This window comes from Liolophura sinensis, chromosome 6 (genome assembly GCF_032854445.1).
Source record: "Liolophura sinensis isolate JHLJ2023 chromosome 6, CUHK_Ljap_v2, whole genome shotgun sequence".
In the NCBI taxonomy this organism is placed as follows: Eukaryota; Metazoa; Mollusca; class Polyplacophora; order Chitonida; family Chitonidae; genus Liolophura; species Liolophura sinensis.
The window spans coordinates 42,721,099-42,740,607 of record NC_088300.1 but is presented as its reverse complement, the minus strand read 5'-3'; the positions used below and the strand labels follow the sequence as shown (position 1 = coordinate 42,740,607).

General features: G+C 40.1%; 1 long non-coding RNA gene across 1 annotated transcript; it reads right to left on the bottom strand.

The window, feature by feature from the left end:
- Nucleotides 1-735: 735 nt before the first annotated feature.
- Nucleotides 736-4,616, bottom strand: LOC135466863 (uncharacterized). Its single transcript, XR_010444156.1, has 4 exons — nucleotides 4,488-4,616; nucleotides 3,048-3,172; nucleotides 1,975-2,070; nucleotides 736-867 (listed from the first exon to the last, which is right to left on the bottom strand). It is a non-coding gene; the product is annotated as an uncharacterized LOC135466863 (long non-coding RNA).
- Between the last annotated feature and the right edge of the window lie 14,893 nt (nucleotides 4,617-19,509).

Here is a 19,509-nt window from a genome sequence, read left to right as displayed (position 1 = left end):
AAATTCATCATGTTAGTCAGTTATTGATTGCTAAGTCATTTATATCAATGAGGCATTGCTTGCTAAGTTCAATATGTCATTAAGTTATTGATGAAAGTCCTTCATGTAATTGAGGCATTGATTGTACAATGTACAATAATTTGAATAATTCTTACTGAAGTCTGTATTTTGATTATGTCATCCTTATTCCACTAACCGACAAACATATTTTATAAATGATGGTTTGTCAATGGCCTAAACACTTTTGGATCGATTTATTTGTGAAAAGTCAACTTATTTATTTTTTTATCGATTGGATAACGTATTCTTTGAAATATGTAGCCGTGTGGGGTAGCACGCCAGCGCGTGCCTATGATCCAAGAGCCTATCATCAGTACGGTTATTGTGAGGTTAAATCCAACTCGTACTTGCTTTTTCCCCGGCCGTACGTAGGACGGGTTACCAGCAACCTGCAGATGGTCGTTGATTTCCCTCGGGCTCTGACTGAGGACAGTTACACAGGTAACAAGGAACAACTGGTTTTTCTTGACTGAGGACAGTGACACAGGTAACCAAGAACAGGTGGCTTTACCTGGCTGAGGATAGTTACACAGGTCACCAGGAACAGGTGGCTTTACTTGGTCGAGGGTAGTTACACAGGTAACCAGAAACAGGCGGCCTTACCTGACCGAGAGCAGTTACACAGGTAACCAGAACAGGTGGCCTTACCTGACGGAGGACAGGTACAATAGCGTTCTTCCTCTCCACCCGTTGGACAGTCCGATGACAGGTTACCTTCGTGGTCAGCGCACTGTCTCCGACGGGACTGAATATGGTGAGTACAATGACAGGAGCTCCAGGCACCCCATTCGTCCCACTTAGTGATCTCTGTAATCAGTACCCATATTGATAATGGTAAATTTGATGGCGACCAATGTATAATGTGATTAACGATTAGGAGTATAATTATCTTCAGAAATAACAATAATCAATGTTTGATCAAGCTTTGAACTAATCGCATTCGATCTGATACTTGGCCTCTTGACCTAATGGAATTAGGCAAGTATTTATAAAGCTCATTTTGAAGTAATTCCGTACAGAAATCTCTCCCCTTGTCGAATTTTTCCCTCAGTAGAGATTAAAAACCTTGGGGGTATGTACATTAACGGTAAATATGCAACTGAATATCCTTGAGTGCTCCTTGGGTTTGTTTAACTCTGTCCACAAGGTTTTCAGTCATGGCGACTCAGAACGACGAACATATCAATGCCAAAAGCTGTTTAGTGAATTTCGGAGAAAGCTGAATTCCCCGGAAGAAGCAGTTACAATTAATTTACCGACTAGCCATTTAAGCTGTTTGCTGTACGATTCTATCCTACATCAGACCTGCTTACATGCTCTAAAGTAATTTATCTTGTTAATATTTCGAGACATTATATTGCTATTGACTTTTAGAGACCATATTCCTGCGCTGACGTCAAGGTTGACTCTGTGTCACTTCCGGCTGTTTACGGCTGCTAAGTGCACACTCGTGCTTCCTTTGTCCAATGTTCGAATGCAAAGACAGCATGCGCCCAGGCATATTTGGGCACTATAATAGTGCTTAATACGAACAAGTCTCTTCAATATTTAACGGACTTGGTTGAGCTTAGTTGAGGCATTGCAAATAAAAGCAGTCTACACGCTCGATATCAATATCAATACATACGTTTATTTTGTCATTACACTCTACTGTCATAAGAAGACAGACACGTGTGTAGGCCCACTAGTCATATCATGCTAAAAAAAACGCTGGTTAAGTCACGTAAATTTCTATCACACTGTCGTCGCTGCTCTAGTTTTACTCTCAGTTCTGTAGTTTTTTTTATATCATACTAAATCAACTCACGAGACGTAGGCCTACATCGCACACTGGGGTGTATCTCTCAGTACCGTTTACGATTATGGCAAATATAGTCAGAAATCAAATCAGGACAACTTGATTATAGGACCTACCTGCCGGCTTTTTGCATAAAAATCCAAAAGAGGATGGACAGTTTGCAGGAGTCCACTTGTTGTTTTGCCAGTCAGGGAACTTTGCCAGGCACTCTCCTGAAATGCCAGGTGTTACTCTTATGTCTTGGTTCATGCAGTTTGCTACTATGAAGAAATATACTTGTCATGGCGAATATATCTCAAAAACTGAAATACTAGAAACTTCACACTACCTTTTCTTACTTGAACGGCAAAATCAGAGAAAAAATCTAATTCAGATAAAAATCTACTTGTGATATTTGCAATCGGGCCTGATGCACTGTTCAAACATGAGAGGTGATACGCTGTATGCCACATATATGATACGTTGGACAGCACCACACGCATGAAACATTGTGTAGGACAACGTGTATAGTATTATACGTTGTATAATGTAACAGGCCTGATACACTGTAACCTACAACAGGTACATTCTAGTAATTCTAGGAAATGTACAATGTCACATGTGCAAGCTTCATGTACTTTTGTCGTGTTTTATAGAGGAGACAAACCTGTGGCCAATGGCTGTTTGAAATTGTCGATAAATGAATAAATACTTAAATTAAAATTAATAAAATTGATATATACGTGGTAATCTTGATATCGTCCCGGGTATAAGCACGAGTTGCCTGACACCTGAGTTAATGCCCGGTCAGATAACCACATTATCAGCTTGTTGTCTACTTCTGATATATCCATTGTTTTACGGAGAAATTGAACCACGGGAAAATTGAGTCTCAGGAAAACAACCATACTTCATCTTGGAGAAGATTATTTGCAGTCAGATGCATTAATGGCTTAGCTGGCTAAGAGGTTTCTGTTTCATTACGCATGTGTTTGACGTAGATTCCTAGAATTCAAAGTGTGAGCTAAGTGAAGTTAAATAATGCTTCGCTCGGATTACGCGATACATGCAGTATCTCGACTGACACTTCGTACTGTCTGGCGTAATAGGAGCCAAAATGATCGTCTAGCCTAATTTACATTTCACGTATGCTAAGCCATACGTTTACAAGACTAACCAGTCAGCTAGCGAGATAAAGCAACATCCTAACCTTGATAAATCGTGTAGTCTTCCACAACGTTAGAGTAAGAGAACTCCGTACCGTCCGTCCATGTGAATGAGGTAGAAGCTCGTTTTAGACCAATCCACACAGAGGCACCGTTCAAATACCGCTTTCTATAATTATAAAACATATTGTAAAACATATAAAACTGATTGATTCATGTTTCGAATAGTACTTCAGATGTCTTACGTATAATTTATTTATTTGATTGGTGTTTTACGCCGTCTTCAAGAATATTTCACTTATACGACGGCGGGATGAAACCGTGCAGAGCCCGGGGGAAACCCACGACCATCCGCAGGTTGCTGGTCCCACTTACGGCCGGAGAGGAAGCCAGCATGAGCTGGGCTTGAACTCACAGCGATTGCATTGGTGAGGGGCTCCTGGGTCTACGCTGCGCTAGCGCGCTTACCAACTGAGCCACGGAGGCCCCTGTTTTACTTATAAGGTCAAGTGTATGGGTGAAGGAAACTGGTCACAGGGTCACAAAGCGGTTTCAGACTTAAGTCAAACTTCAAGTATTAAATTTGGTGTTTTCTTTCCCGTTATTTAATTTGTTTTACAATAACTTACCCAGAATTTACGTTGTCAAGCAAAAAATTGACCGTATAACATAAGAGACAACAATTTCAAAGTCGTTTCAAAGTTTTACTCAAGTCTAAGATCGCGTTAAGTCTAAGTCTAAGAAATTACCACAGCCAAACCAATGGTAACAATAATGTAAGAAAGTCAATAACTGCATGTTCTGGGGGCGTTTTAAGGTTCACGTATAAGTTAGTTACAGTCTTATACATGGTTATAGTCTGATTACGTTGTTTTATAAGTATACATGTACAGAGGATATGTTAAACATTCACGAATAGACTAGGCAGATTTCCATGCTCGGTTATACCCGAGCAATCTTGTTGACATATATACATATAATTGCATATTCTCGCCCAGCTATATATTCTGACAGTTTCCAGCCAAATTACAAAAATTTGACAGACGGTTAAGGACTTTGTATTGGTCAAGTACTTAAGGAGTTTGTTTTGGTCAAGTACTTATTGCAGGTTCAGAACTTTTTCCTGGCCAAGAATGCAGCTGGTCAGTGCTTAAGTGCTGGTCAAGGACTTACTGTTTGTTAAGGTCTTACGGCAATGCGAGCCAAGGATTTGCTGCTGGTCAAGTACTTACAGGACGTATTGCCAGTTCAGGTCGTATTTCTGGTTAGGGACTAACTACTGGTCAAGGACTTACAGGACGTACTGCCAGTCCAGGTCGTATTTCTGGTAAGGGACTTACTTCTGGTCAAGGGCTTAATGCAAGTCGAAGACTTAATGCTGGTCAAGGGCTTATTTCTGGTCAAGGAATTATTTTCGGCCAGTGACTTACTGCTGGTCAAGGGCTTATTTCTGGTCAAGGAATTATTTTCGGTCAGTGACTTACTGCTGGTCAAGGACGAAGGTCTCCTCTTCCTGGCTGTGTATACTGGCTAGGTGTCCTCCTTGCTCCACACACGTGATCTCAGCTAAGTCAAACCCGACTTCCGAGGTAAAGGTCTTGAAGCAGAAACCTGACTGCTCTGTCCAGCCCAGGTTACACGCTGGAAAATAATCAAAGTAATCAACATCTTGGACAGACTATTTTCATAACCTGAATTTAATAGTATACTGTTAAAAAATATGACAATCAGGAGCTTGTACATTTCCTCCCCGCATTTAACACAGCAGACAACGATGTGATTTTAAACCTTTTCGTGTAGCCCGTCAAATCTTCCAGTAATTTTGTCAAATGTATCTTAATAAGACGACGTCTTGCCTAATCATGCACAGTATAGGTTATTAATAGTTCTCGACTGAAATCAACTCCGCATGCAACGGATGGGCCTACGTGTACGGTTGTACTGTGTTTGGAAACATTTGTGCATTACAAATAGTTATGAAAGCAGAGAAGTGCTTTCTAACCTAGACCTGTGCTACTAAATTTAATCACTTTTTATTGGAACAACTGAACTCGCAAAAGTGATTTGCTTCTGAACAAACACACTAACCTGTTACGTGGAAAGCTTTCTTTTTACACAGATTTGGATCAGAAAATTTCTTAAACCGATTCCTGGACCAGATAAACGAACTGCTTCTTAACTGCCATCTAAAACAATAGTATTGAATCGGTTGTGAACATTAATCAGAAATATTTATTTATTTATTTATTTGATTGGTGTTTTACGCCGTACTCAATATTATTTCACTTATACGAAGGCGGCCAGCATTATGGTGGGAGGAAACCGGACAGAGCCCGGGAGAAACCCACGACCACCCGCAGGTTGCTGACAGACCTTCCCACGTACGGCCGGAGAGGAAGCCAGCATGAGCTGGACTTGAACTCACAGCGGCCGCATTGGTGAGAGGCTCCTGGGTCATTACGTTGTGCTAGCGCGCTAACCAACTGAGCCACGGAAGCCCCCTAAATCTGAAATATAAGGCTAATGTTAACCGCTTTTGATCCGAGCCATAAACCAGTAAACTGGATCGCTGAAACTGAAGCCTAATCCAGTCAAGTGAATCACTTCTCAACAAAAACCTGAATCAGAAACATGGATCCCATCTAATTCGATGCCTGAACAAACAAAATTAATCTTCTCTGAACAGAGGTCTAGATCAACAAAGTGAATTTCTTCTGTGCCAATACCTAAACCAGTGTTAATCGGTTCTGAATTCAAACATAATCCAATAAATTGGATCGTGTCTGAACCGAGACCTCAACCAATAAAGTGAGCCGTGAATCTAAAACGGTTCTAAAACGAGACCTAAAAGGAACCTGTCCTGAACTGTGTTCTCAGCTAGTAAAGTTAAGTTGTCCACGAGGAACAAAACTGTGAATGTAATGACAGAGCAAAGCTGTCACGCTACGACAAAACAGTTCTGACAGAGCAAAGCTGTCACGCTATGACAAAACAGTTCTGACAGAGCAAAGCTGTCACGCTACGACAAAACAGTTCTGACAGAGCAAAACTGTCACGCTACAACAAAACAGTTCTGACAGATCATAGCTGTCACGCTACGACAAAACAGTCATAACAGACCATAGCTGTCACGCTACGACAAAACAGTCCTGGCAGAGCAAAGCTGTCACGCTATGACAAAACAGTCCTGACAGAGCAAAGCTGTCAGGCTACGACAAAACAGTCCTGACAGAGCAAAGCTATCACGCTATGACAAAAAAGTCCTAACAGAGCATAGCTGTCACGCTATGACAAAACAGTCCTGACACAGGAAAGCTGTCACGCTATGACAAAACAGTATTGACAGAGCAAAGTTGTCACGCTACGACAAGACAGTCTTGGCAGAACAAAGCTGTCACGCTACGACAAAACAGTCCTGACAGAGCAAAGCTGTCACGCTATGACAAACAGTATTATCAGAGCAAAGCTTTCACGCTACGACAAGACAGTCCTGGCAGAGCAAAGCTGTCACGCTATGACAAAACAGTCCTGACAGAGCAAAGCTGTCACGCTACGACTAAACAGTCCCGGCAGAGCAAAGCTGTCACGCTGGGACAAAACTGTCATGACAGTTCAAAGCTGTCACGCTACGACAAAACAGTCCCAACAGAGCAAAGCTGTCACGCTGGAACAAAATTGTCATGACAGTTCCAAGCTCTCACGCTCCGACAAAACAGTCCTAACAGAACAAAGCTGTCACGCTGGAACAAAACTGTTATGACAGTTCAAAGCTGTCACGCTACGACAAAACCGGAAAGATAAAGTAAAGCTGCCACGTTACAGCAAAACTGCCATGACAGAACAAAACTGCTCAAGGCTGACACCCTACGACAAATCTATGTTGAGCTTGGAAGTGAAAAAGAAAAACGGAATTGCCGCAGTAGACCTACCTGCCTCAACTGAGAAAACTACAAGAGAGTAACAGAGCAACAAAGGTAGTAAGTCTGGAAACGGCATTTTTCTCACATCTCGGACATCATACAAGTATCCGTGCGACTCAACGCCAAATGTGGGTTTCGCCGTTAGCTACGCCTTTATTTAAAACGTCGACAATTTCACCTTCTACTAATAAAAAGCAGGGGTGTAATATATCCACCTAGAATTACAAAGGAGCATGGTTTCACCGCTAAAGCGATCAATCCATCAAAAGCCTATACAGTGTGAGATTTAATGAGTTAGCCTTATAACTGCATCTCTGTCGTTATCCAGGTCATTCACGGTTATTTGCATAACAAGGAAACGTTGATGCTGTAGAGCAATAAAGCCATCAAATATGGGGAAGTGAGAGAATAGGGATTGAGGTGTGTCGAGTCTGGCTACACAGCCGGCAGGAGGCTGACTGGGTCGGATATTTCCTTGACACAGTCTGTAAATATTATGTCTCTCTGGAGATTACTGATATTACACGCAGTAAACCGATATGGGTCAAAATTAGCGGCTTTGTTACTCCCCAATGGGCCAGTGAATTTTCTTTTACTTTTTTGCTTTATGATTCACCGAGCTAGTCCGCGGGTTTTTTTTTAACTTTTCCTGGTAGGCCTCTGGTCAGTACTTCCTCGGACCAATGCTTCTTGAATATCGAATAATTCAGTAGGAGTTCACAAGCCCAGCGATTGAAACCCAGTCTTACATATGCTTATAGTCTGATTACGTTTTTTTATAAGTATACATGTACAGAGAATATGTTAAACATTCACGAATAGACCAGGCAGATTTACAATCTTGTTTTATTCATTTATTTATTTGACTGGTGTTTTACGCCGTACTCAAGAATATTTCACTTGTACCACGGTGGCCAGCATTATGGTGGGTGGAAACCGGGCAGAGCCCGGGGGAAACCCACGACCATCCGCAGGTTACTGTCCGCAAACTCCTGGCTCTTTATGCTGCGCTAGCGCGCTAACCAACTGAGCCCAATCTTGTTGAGCCCATATATATATATATATATATATATATATATATATATATATATATATATATATATATATATATATATATATATATATATATATATATGTATATATATATATATATATATATATATATATACACACACACACGTCGGTATTGACAAAGCAAACAAAACTGATATTCAGTTTTAAGGACCAGCAAACCGACCTATACGCTTTCATTTAATATGCACTCATACCCCTAAAGTTTTCAATTTCCCATTATCCACAACGACCGACTACTACTAGAATCGTCTCGCTAAAACTTATAAACGGTCAAAGACAGGCTCCTAATCTAAAGAAACTTCTAACAAAGGCTCGGTTTAGTACCAACCTAATAGAAGCCAGTTATACAACTTCTAAGTGTGGAGACTCACGATGCAAATGCTGTGAACATTTAATAAAAAGCAGTCATTTTTGGTTTCATGTTACCAATTTTAACTTCCGTATTAACGCTAATATGAACTGTAATTCCCAAAATCTCCTGTATGTCTTAACGTGCTCTGAATGGAACAAATTCTACATAGGCGAAACCGGCGATTCATTAAAGAATCGATATAGGATACATAGGCAACACATTAGTAAGCCAAGTTTACAGATTTTACCTGTAACCAAACATATCGCATCATGTACCCGTAAATTACCACACTGGTCCAAAGTTGAAGAATGTCCTTCTTAAATTATCGGTGAATATAAAGCTCAAACCAGAGGAATCGAAGAACAGTACTTCATTCATAAATTTAGATCTGAACTTAACAAAGAAAACATCGGGAGATAATCTCTCCGAATGGATACCCTTCTCCTTACCCAAGTTCGAACTTTATTATATGATATGTAATTTGTAACTAGGACTGATCACCATGGCTTAATCTACCTGCATGTATATATAGCTATTGCAAGATATGTTGCAATAAAAAAGCTCTGAAGAACCATCTGATACGGTGAAACTAGTAAGCTAAATGAACTAGTTGAGTTTGTCATGTTTCTTATATCTGCAGGATATATATATATATACATATATATGTTTTTTATGAAAATATGAAAACTGTTTTTGCTTTTTCCTGCCGATCGCCGTGCAGCATATGTTGATCTGATGTGAGAAGTTATCCTTTAAAAAGGCGTAAAACATCAATCAAATAAATAAATAAATAAATAAATATGAGACATTTTTGCGGAAGCGTCAAGAGAATTTCCTCCATTGACTTAACTATCTACCGAACAATGGCACTGTTTCTTTAAATAGGTGTTCAGTGAAACGTGCTGAATGTACACAAATAAATTATGATTTATACGTTTTCTGTTTTTTTTTTTTTTTTTTGTGTGTGCAGGGTGATTCATTTATGCATGATACATTCACGATGAACTCCAGTCTTAGAGGTACAATAACGAAAAAGGTCAGGCTACATTGACGGAAAAGGCATTGCAAAACCTTCAATATTAACAGAAAAGCACCAATAACAAGCAAGGGCGTGAAAAGGTATAGATAGAGGGACAATAATGTTGTTCTCATTGAGAGTAGCATGTGCACGTGACGGACTGTTTGCCTATCGAAGGGTTCAGTATCGAATAGGATTGAAATAAGAAACCGATCAAATAATTCTGTGCTGTGTGGATGGAGGATGACAAATATTGAAAACATTAAATATTAAATCCGAGAATTTCTCTCCACTTCACTGTGCGTAATTGAGAGAAGTTATTATCGCTATATTCTGAGACACTTGTTTACCTCAGTCACCTGACATTTGATACCATCTCCAGACTGCGGGTTTCACATACGGATGGCAGTTTACAGTGGTATTCACGATCGGTTTTGCCGTCTATTGTAAAAATATGAATATAATCTCATTTAGTAATCTGACGAAATAGGGAGAGAGAAATAGGTCAATATGGTGATAATGGATTTCGCCGTTGTTCACAAACCTTTCAAATCTGAACGGTGAGACTAATCATCACTAGTTCTCCTACGGAGCCGTGGAAATATGCCCCTATACAGCGTGACATTATTGGCTTTCCAGTCATCTAAATTGCCATTTGATACAGTCATGGACAAGAATCACAGTCGTTTGCTTCATTGAAACCCCACCGTAAATGATCAAAAGTGATACCTTTATTGGAGTTTACCGGATGGACCAGAGACAAAGTTGCGAAGACAATAAACGCGGACTTAACTGAGCATAGGCTCTCTAATTGCTCAGATGTTAGTGTTCGACATGCCAGCGGATAATTACAAATAACTGGGCTTAGGATACTGCCAGATGAATAGAGTTCAGCGCTGTCTTACTTATTAAAGTGAGCACAAGGTCGTGCAAGAGACAATCGAAGGATATTTTGTATGGTTGAGGTACCAATATGTAACCACTGTCGAGCAGCAACATTAGCTCAGAGAGCGTTTGTGAACAGCCTATAGGGTATACATGACGCAGTGCCTTTCCCCAAACATCCATCCACACGTATACATGCCGGCAGATATAACCTTTTCTACATGAAGTCGCTCTCTGGTGATATCATGGTAACTTTGCACGTCTTTGTCCTGGGCTTAGCAGTTTTTCAGCTTACTTCGTCGGTAGTTTCAGGTAAGTCCGATACTGTTGCTCTTTTATAGAACAAATAACAAAGCTTTGAAACTACTCCGTTGTGCTTTCCGATGTCTAATGTCATCTTAGAAGCATCGTGTTCAAGACACTGGTATTATATATCCCCTGGGATATAACTTTGGTGGGAACATTCTCTTTAAAAGCAACTGTGTACAAAAAATACACACGATTTAAGTGCCACAGACACACCAGTTGTAACAAACTTGCTCAGGAACATTAGTGTTTATCTTCTATACATCACATCATCGTTATATACCTACACTTTCAATGTGTACCAAACTGTGTACCCGTGATAATTGATCTTGTTTACATAGCGAGGTACACAAACACGTGCGTACAAAACGGTCCACATTTGCTGTTTGAGACTACACTACATACAGTTTAAATTCTCCCCTTTTAATTTCGAAAAAAAGAAAACACCAGAAATTCATCTGTTCTCTCTCGATCATATCCCATGGCAACCTGTCCCAACAAAACAACGATCAGCTCAGACTGTGTTGGTTCACGAGGAATTTTCGATTTGCTGAATCTCAAGCCACTGAAATTGGTACACAGATGAAACATGATTGTATGATTATTTCTGAGTAGACAGACAAATTATCCGAAAGAGGTGAGCATCTCTCTTTTTCCTCGTTTCCAAAACATGTTCCAAAATTTTGTTTATCCATTTTGTGTGTGATTCAGTGTGCTATTTCAAACTTTGTTGTAAACTTTGAGAAATCCCACAACACTGATTTGCGGATTAAGTCCTTAAAGTTTTAACACAAAATGAAATAATATGACCCTCTCTGTGTTTTTTTTTTCTCTTTTCAAAAACCTCATTTATTTTGTTTATCCTTGTAGAGTGCGATCCCGGATGGGATGAGTATCAGGGATTTTGTTACCGGTTTTACCCACAGACTACTAGTGGTACCCAATATCAACAAGCGCAGGCAACGTGTGAGTCTGAGGACAGCCATCTTGTGAGCATAACCAGCGCGGGCGAGGACGACTTTGTAAAGAGCAAACAGTAAGAAATCTGATTTTAATACATCAGGGCAAACTCAGATTTTACAGTGAGTCTACTTGTAATAAATAAAGATTATTTCTAGTGAGGCTCTCAGCGACATAAGTGAAAGAGTGAAAATAAATAAATACGAATTTGTCAAGAAATTTTTGATATTTCTTAGTCATTCTTTTCATGTATGTTAAATGTGGCAACAGCACAGTGTTTTAAGTAATTCTAGACCAATGAATTGTTATTAACATCATTAGCTAATTCTGCTTGAGTCATGGTGCCTGGTGGGCATTTAAGTAGCATGAACAGTCAGGATAAAAACCTAACTGAGCTAAATTGGAAAGAGATCAGATTTCACCGGTTACGCGTGACGAGTTGCTAGCTATCACACTGTTGTGCACTGATTTTAGTATTTTTGCTGTAGCCTTATAAATAGTACAGTAGATAAGCATGTAATAACATCGCCTGAAATCCAATAGTTTGAACATATTTGCATATTAAATACGAAAACTAATACACTATACTGATCAAGATATTATTGAGACTGCCCAAGATATACCAAGATTATTTTACCTTTTGAGATTCATCGGTTGAGCTTCTATATATTTACCGTTGTTCTTTGTATGGAATCTTTAGCGTGATAATGCATGGAAACAATTTGTAACGATTGGGATAACCACACTGAAGTGAAATATTTTGCCATGGTAATGCATGAGGACAAAAATCAGTTACGGATGACATAATTATTGCCACTCTGGATAAGATATGGGTTTGAGTGTATCGAACATCAACAGCTCGTTGCGGAAATGTGCTGCTCAGATAACTATGTACACACTGCCAACACGACAAACGTATGCTCTCCGACTATCCACAAAGTACAATCGTGCCAGTTTGTAATGCTGTGATGTTTGTAATATAATTTAGAAATTCGTGTAAACTGACGTATGGTAAATATTGCACACGTCCAACTGGATCAATATGCCTTTTCAACTTGTTGTCAGGGAAATATTGCTTAACGCGGTATTCAGAATGAAGATATCGGAACAGACCGTCTCCTAGCGGTTAGAGGTGTTTATCTTTTAACGGTTATGACACACGAAGTGCGGGTTCCAACCCGGCCTTGTGCATAACATAACACCCTACCCAGTCACAGTATATCGACATCGAACTCGACTGCTCACCCATTCAGAGTATACTGATATCGAACATAACAGTCCACGCAGACAACGTTTACTTTGTTGACGGTGACGGTTCACCCAGACAGAGTACACCGACATCGAACATGACGGCCCAACCAGTCAGTGTATACTGACATCGAACATGACGGCCCACCTAGTCACAGTATACTGACACCGTAGATAACGCCCCACCTAGGCAAAGTATACTGACATCGAACGTGACGACTCACCCAGTCACAGTATTCTGACATCTAACATAACAGTCCACGCAGACAAAATATACTGATGCTGTACATGACGGTTCGCCCAGTCACAGTATACTGACATCGAACATGACGTCCCAACCAGTCAGAGTATACTGACATCGAACATAAATATCCGCCTGACACAGTATATTGACGCCGCACTTAACGCTCCACCTAATCACAGTGTAATGACATCGAGCATGACTTTCCCCACAATCACAGTATACTGACATCGAACATGACGGCCCAACCAGTCAGAGTATACTGACATCGAACATGACGGCCCAACCAGTCAGAGTATACTGACATCGAACATGACGGCCCAACCAGTCAGAGTATACTGACATCGAACATGACGGCCCAACCAGTCAGAGTATACTGACATCGAACATGACGGCCCAACCAGTCAGAGTATACTGACATTGAGCATAAATATCTACCTAGTCACAGTACACTGACACTGTACTTGACGCTCCACAAAGACACGGTATACTGACAGCGTACATAACAGCCCACTCATTCACCGTATACTGATACCGTGCATACCGGCTCACACAGACACAGTGCACTGACAACGTGGGTAACAGCCCACCCAGACACAGCATACTGACATCAGACATCCCGCCCCACTCAGACACAGTATGCTGACATCAAGCATGCCGACCCACCTGGTCACAGTATTCTGACATCGAACACGGCGCTCTTCGCAGTCACAGTATACTGACATTGAACACGACCACCCACACTGTTACAGTATAATGATGGCCCACCCGGTCACAATATACTGACATGGAACATGGCGGCCCACCCAGTCACATTCTTCTGACATCCAACATGACGGCCCACCCAGTCACACTATTCTGACATCCAACATGGCGGCCCACCCAGTCATAGTATTCTGACAAAGATCCTGAATGCAGGAAGGTCAGTCGACGAAGGTGGTATCGTCGATTGTTATGTACCGGATTGAGTACTCTCTCTCATCATTCGGCTAGCGTGGAGCAGTAATAAACCAGGTATTACTGAATACTGTTTAGAGCCGTTAAGCGCATCAACCAGAAAGCACAGGTATATTAGGAATGGGTTTTTTGTATCCAAATTTGTTGTTCTTCCTAGGGTCGCATCAAACAATGGTGAAAGTGTCTGGTTAGGGAAGAAAAATATAGATACAATATGGGCGGACGGCTTACCGGTGAATTATACCAACTATGGTAGTGACACGCGCACAGGTAATAATCTCAATGTCAGGTAAGTTCTTTTTGTTGAAGACATTTACAGCTCATAACACCTTTGATGAACATTTTTAACCTCTGTTTACCACTTGGTCGAATCAACCAGGTCACAAATCGACCTCATCTTCTGTCGTGAAGTTACAAGTAGCGCATAGAGTTCGGTTGTCACCACAACCACCTCTGTGACCTCAAACCACAAAGTCATTCAATGAGACCGTTATTTTGCCAAGTGGCACTGTTTCCACTAAACGCAACGACTCAAGTGAAAATTGTACTGCAGCACATACATTGCCCTCGAATCAAATAGCGTTATGTTTTTCAGTTGTGGTTGCTGTCGTCTCAGAAATTGGTCTGTAGACTCAAATGTCTCAATAGTTGTATTTTTTACATAATTCTAGAGCATACAGTGATGCACATGTACAAATCTTTTATACATGGATACTGACTTTGTGAAGGACTACTTAGAATTCAGCCACATAAAATGCTAACCATATAAAACTACTTCCGGTTCGATGTGTCGAAGTGCAATGTCAACATTGCCCGGCGCGGATTGTTTAAACGTTTGACTGATTCGTTGCGTGTGCTTAGCTTATAGTTAGCAGTAAATAGATAGAACTGAGTACCTCATAGATAACTTGATTGACTGAAGGTTATTAAATACTAAGCAACGCCTCTGGGGTTTATACGGTACTTCTCACACTTCTTGGATTTATATGTACACAAAAAATAAAAGATATATAATGCATTGGTTTAGAAACGTAAAAGGTGATCATCGGATTGGGTATCCGTAGCGGTCTGCACTGTGTCTTATTTTTTTTATCAACAAAAAACAATTGTGGTACTCGTCAGACATTTTGTAATCAAGAAGCAGACTTTTCCAGATTTGCAATGCAGGAAGTTTTACCATATCTTTCAGACACGACCTTGATAGTCTCTGAAGCGTGGTGAAAATTTTAAATTTTGAAGTGTTTGCCTTTTTTTTAAAAGTATGTGCTTCTAACAGCTTCATCTTTTTTCGTGTTTATTTTAGGAGATTGTCTGGCAAAATTCCCCAGCTTTTTCGAGAATAAATGGTTCCCTTCCTCGTGTGCGTCACTCTTTGGGTTTATGTGCAAAAAAGCTTTGGGTAAATACGGCCATAGATGTGAATGTCTTGTTGCTGTTATTTTTATGATTATTATTATGATTATGATTATTATTATCATTATCATTATCATCATCATCATCATCATCATCATCATCATCATCATCATCATTATTGGCTTGAAATATTTCATTTGATGAATCCATTCATAGATGTATATGTATGTGCACTCTATGTGCACTCTAACAGTCATTTTTATGTGCCTTAAGCGGTAAAACTTGATGTGACTTCACTGGTCGCAATATGATCAGAAAACTCCACCATAAATCCAACGTTTCAAATACATTTTGCTGGTTTCAAAAAATTCTTAAAACATGTGTAACAAAGTAACTGATCCACGTGATAAACGAACCACCGGTATTATTTTGTGAAATTTAAGCAGTAATTTATTCCTAAATGTCAACGATTTATAACAGTCTATTGTGACTTGTCCGGCAGTTAATTTGAAAGACATGTCCAGGTGATAAACGAACTATCGATATTATTTTGTGAAATTAAAGCAGTAATTTATTCCTAAATGTCAACGATTTATGATAGTTTACGTATTTATTTATTTGATTGGTGTTTTACGCCGTACTCAAGAATATTTCACTGATACAACAGCGGCCAGCATTATGGTGGGAGAAAACCGGGCAGAGCCCGGCGAAAACCCACGACCACCAGCAGGTTGCTGGCTCTAATGACTTTCTTGACGGCCGACCGCGCCCATTGCACGCATAACCATCGGTTGTCAAGGTGGACAGACGCTGACAGACACAAACAATTCCGTTTCCTTGGATTCCACTCGCGCGCATGCAAATACTGCATACTAATGTATTGGCAAATTTCTCATTCCCGCATATCTAGAGAACGCGCTTTAAAGACTTAACACTGAAAGGCACTTTATGACACATACTCAAAATAACTGTTATTCAATAAAACAAACAAATAAGAAAGAAAAATACAGAACAAAACAACTTAGCAGCTGGTTTATTCAAGTAACTTATTACATCTATAAAGCACTCACTGTTGAAGTATAGTGCGCTCGTTGTACGACAATGTAATTAACACACACTCCGTGCTTGTTTCTTAGTTGCATGGACCCCATGGGGAGCTTGGTCGGCCTGTGACTGTAGTGAGGGAATGAGAGAGACAAGAATTCGGATATGTCATGAGATAGCCGTTAACAGGACATCCGCCAGTTGTCCAGGGGATACCGAAGAAAACCGAGCTTGCTCGGATAGTGCCACATGCTTACCCGGTAAGCCACAAGCATGTCTACATTCTGGCTGAGTCTAGTTTCTTAAATCCTAATTAAATAGTGTTCACTTGCTGACATGATTTTATTGATGTATGCTCATGAGTTCGTGAGGCCTCACAGATTGTTATACTCATTTTCTTACGCTCGAAATGGTTGAGTGATTTTCTAAAAAGAACATCTTTTCAGCATGTCTTGTCTGAACTCGTCATTTGATTGTATTCTCAACACTGGCTTGTCCGAATATCTTGCCTGCAAGAATTCCTAGTCTGGTTTATTACCTGGATGCCTCATTGCCTTACCGAATGCCTCTCCTGACTGTATTGTCCGAATTTCTAGTCTGAATTTATCGGCGGATTAGCTGACTGATTGCCCTACTTGAGCGCGAACGACTCCATTGCCTAAATTCTTAGTCTGGTGTTATTCTCGAATGTCTTGTCCCACTTTATTATCCTAAGTCGTAGTCTGACTTTATTTTTAGTAAGACTGACTCATTGCCTGAATGTCTTGATTGATTGTATTGTTTAAATTCCTAGTCTGAATTTATTGCCTGAATGCCTCACCGAATTGCCCGAATGTCTTGTCCAGCTGTCTGAATTCTTTGTCTGGTTTTATTGTCGGGAGTGTCCATTCACTTGCCCACATGTTTGTCTGACTACATTGTCTAAATTCCTAGTTTGGTTTGATTTTTAAGATATCTGACTGATTGGGCGTTTTGTACATTATAAAGTGCTATTGTACTCATTCATGTTGTGAAGAAAAGCAGATTTACCATATGGACGAATACCACTCTATAGTGTACAAAACACTTCACAATGACCTATATATTATATAGCTCAACCTTTCCAAAGACTATTGCCTCCTGTAAAAACAACCACCATGTAGAAATACCAAAACTAGAATTTGAGAACCAACAAATGAAATTTCTTCCTCTGTTAACATTTCTGTACAGATACGCAGCAGCGCCCTAAGTGCCTTCAGCATTTAGTTAACTCCTTTTCCTACCGTAGAATACGAAAAATAAGGCTGTCCGAGATCTAATCTCGCTTCAAGTACAGGACGATCATATGGTACGATCGGATTCATTAAGCCACACCTATAGCTATATTATAAAATAGCTTATTGTATGTTTGCAAACAGTGCAGTCAGTATACGTGCTATGTACAATCATCGTGGTGTGAAAGAAATTCCGTATCTATCCGGTTTCTGTATGCCATCCGTTGAAGAATGTGTTTCATACAGATATTATGGCCACAGAAAATAGGTAAAGCTAGCAAAACGTGTCTTTCAATGAATGAGTGAGTGCTTAGCGTTTATCGTCGTAGTTAACAATTTTTCAGTCATATGATGACGAAGGCTTCCTTAGAGTGCATCTACGTGTAATGTGCCTCCTTGATGCAGACAGATTTCCACCGCTCTATTATCTAGCGTTGCTTCACTGAGACGACTTACCGAAGGCAAGTAAGAAGCCCCTCCCGAACCATTATATTGATACGGGTCAACCAGTCGTTGCACTATTCCCCTAATGCTGAACGCCAAGCGAGGAAGTTTTTTTAAGTATGATTGTGGCTCAGAACTACGTGAGGAATTCAGTCTGAGGGCTTAAAAAGTTAAAATATCGCCTATTCAAATGATGCAATTTAGAACGGCCACGTTAAAGCGGGTGTTTAAGTATTTTGCACTGGATCCATTTTACCAACAGCCCATAATAACCCCTTTGACACTAGCGTTATTTTTTTAAAATTAAACCATTGATTTTCTGTGTTTGTTGTTTTGCAGCCAGCAGAACAGTAGGTGTCTTGAGAGTCACACAAGGTTTGATCTATCAAATAACTCCTGATTGGTCCGTTCAAGTGAGAACTGCCATGGAGTGCGCACGACAGTGTGTAGGAGACCAGTCTTGTGTCAGCTTTAGTTTCCATGACGACGGTGCGTGCAAGGTCTTTTCACACTCTCCAGAAACGAGCACACCGACCGTCAGCACCCAGGGAGCCTCGTTCTGGACAATAATTGAGAGACAATTAATTCTTGATTATTAACAGGAAATCGTTATTGAGGTTATGGAGCGATTCATGTCATCCAAGGGGTATAAGTTTGAAAAGGGTTTGAACAAAGGATAATGGAGCAACGCAGCATCAAAGAACGCATCATATATATATATATATATATATCCTCTTCCCTTGAATACTTGATATCGAAATCCTGCTCATGTTACCTTAGATTGGAGGTAGTTGGACACCCAGGATAGCAATCAGAGTATAAAATGTAAATCTACACGTATATAAGAGTTTTGCTTAACGGCTTCCCGTCTTTAGTTTATGGTTGAGTCTACCCCCAAAATATGAGGTTTCAATATGGAATAATAAGCACAAATCAAATGCGCCGTGTGTCATTGATTGAACGGTTTTAATAAAACTACCAACGGTTTTATTAGTTGTATATCGATATATACCAAAACAAAATTAAAATTAAATCAAAAGACAGATGCCTTGTACCTTTCCAGAAAACTATTCCCAAGGAATAAATTATGCACAAAGAACATAGTAACTGTTTGGTTTTCTCCATTGTCCACTGTCGGTTCCTCCTCCAAGAAAAGGTAATCAATATACTTTAAGTTAACATTCATTCTTAAAATACATTTAATGACTGGTAGGTTGCACTTGGTAAAATCCTTCGTAGGATAAACTCTCTGCAGTAATCTATTGCCATATGCAGTTCTTTATAAATGTATACACGTATTTTAGCTCTAAAGTCGAGTGCATTTAATAAAACAAGTTAGAATATGGCTCTGGAATTGTCACATACGCCCACCACGTGCACTTTACTGTGGTGGTCATGGCGACGTGACACGTATATCTATGGCGAGAAAGGGCACCACTTAAGATAGATGC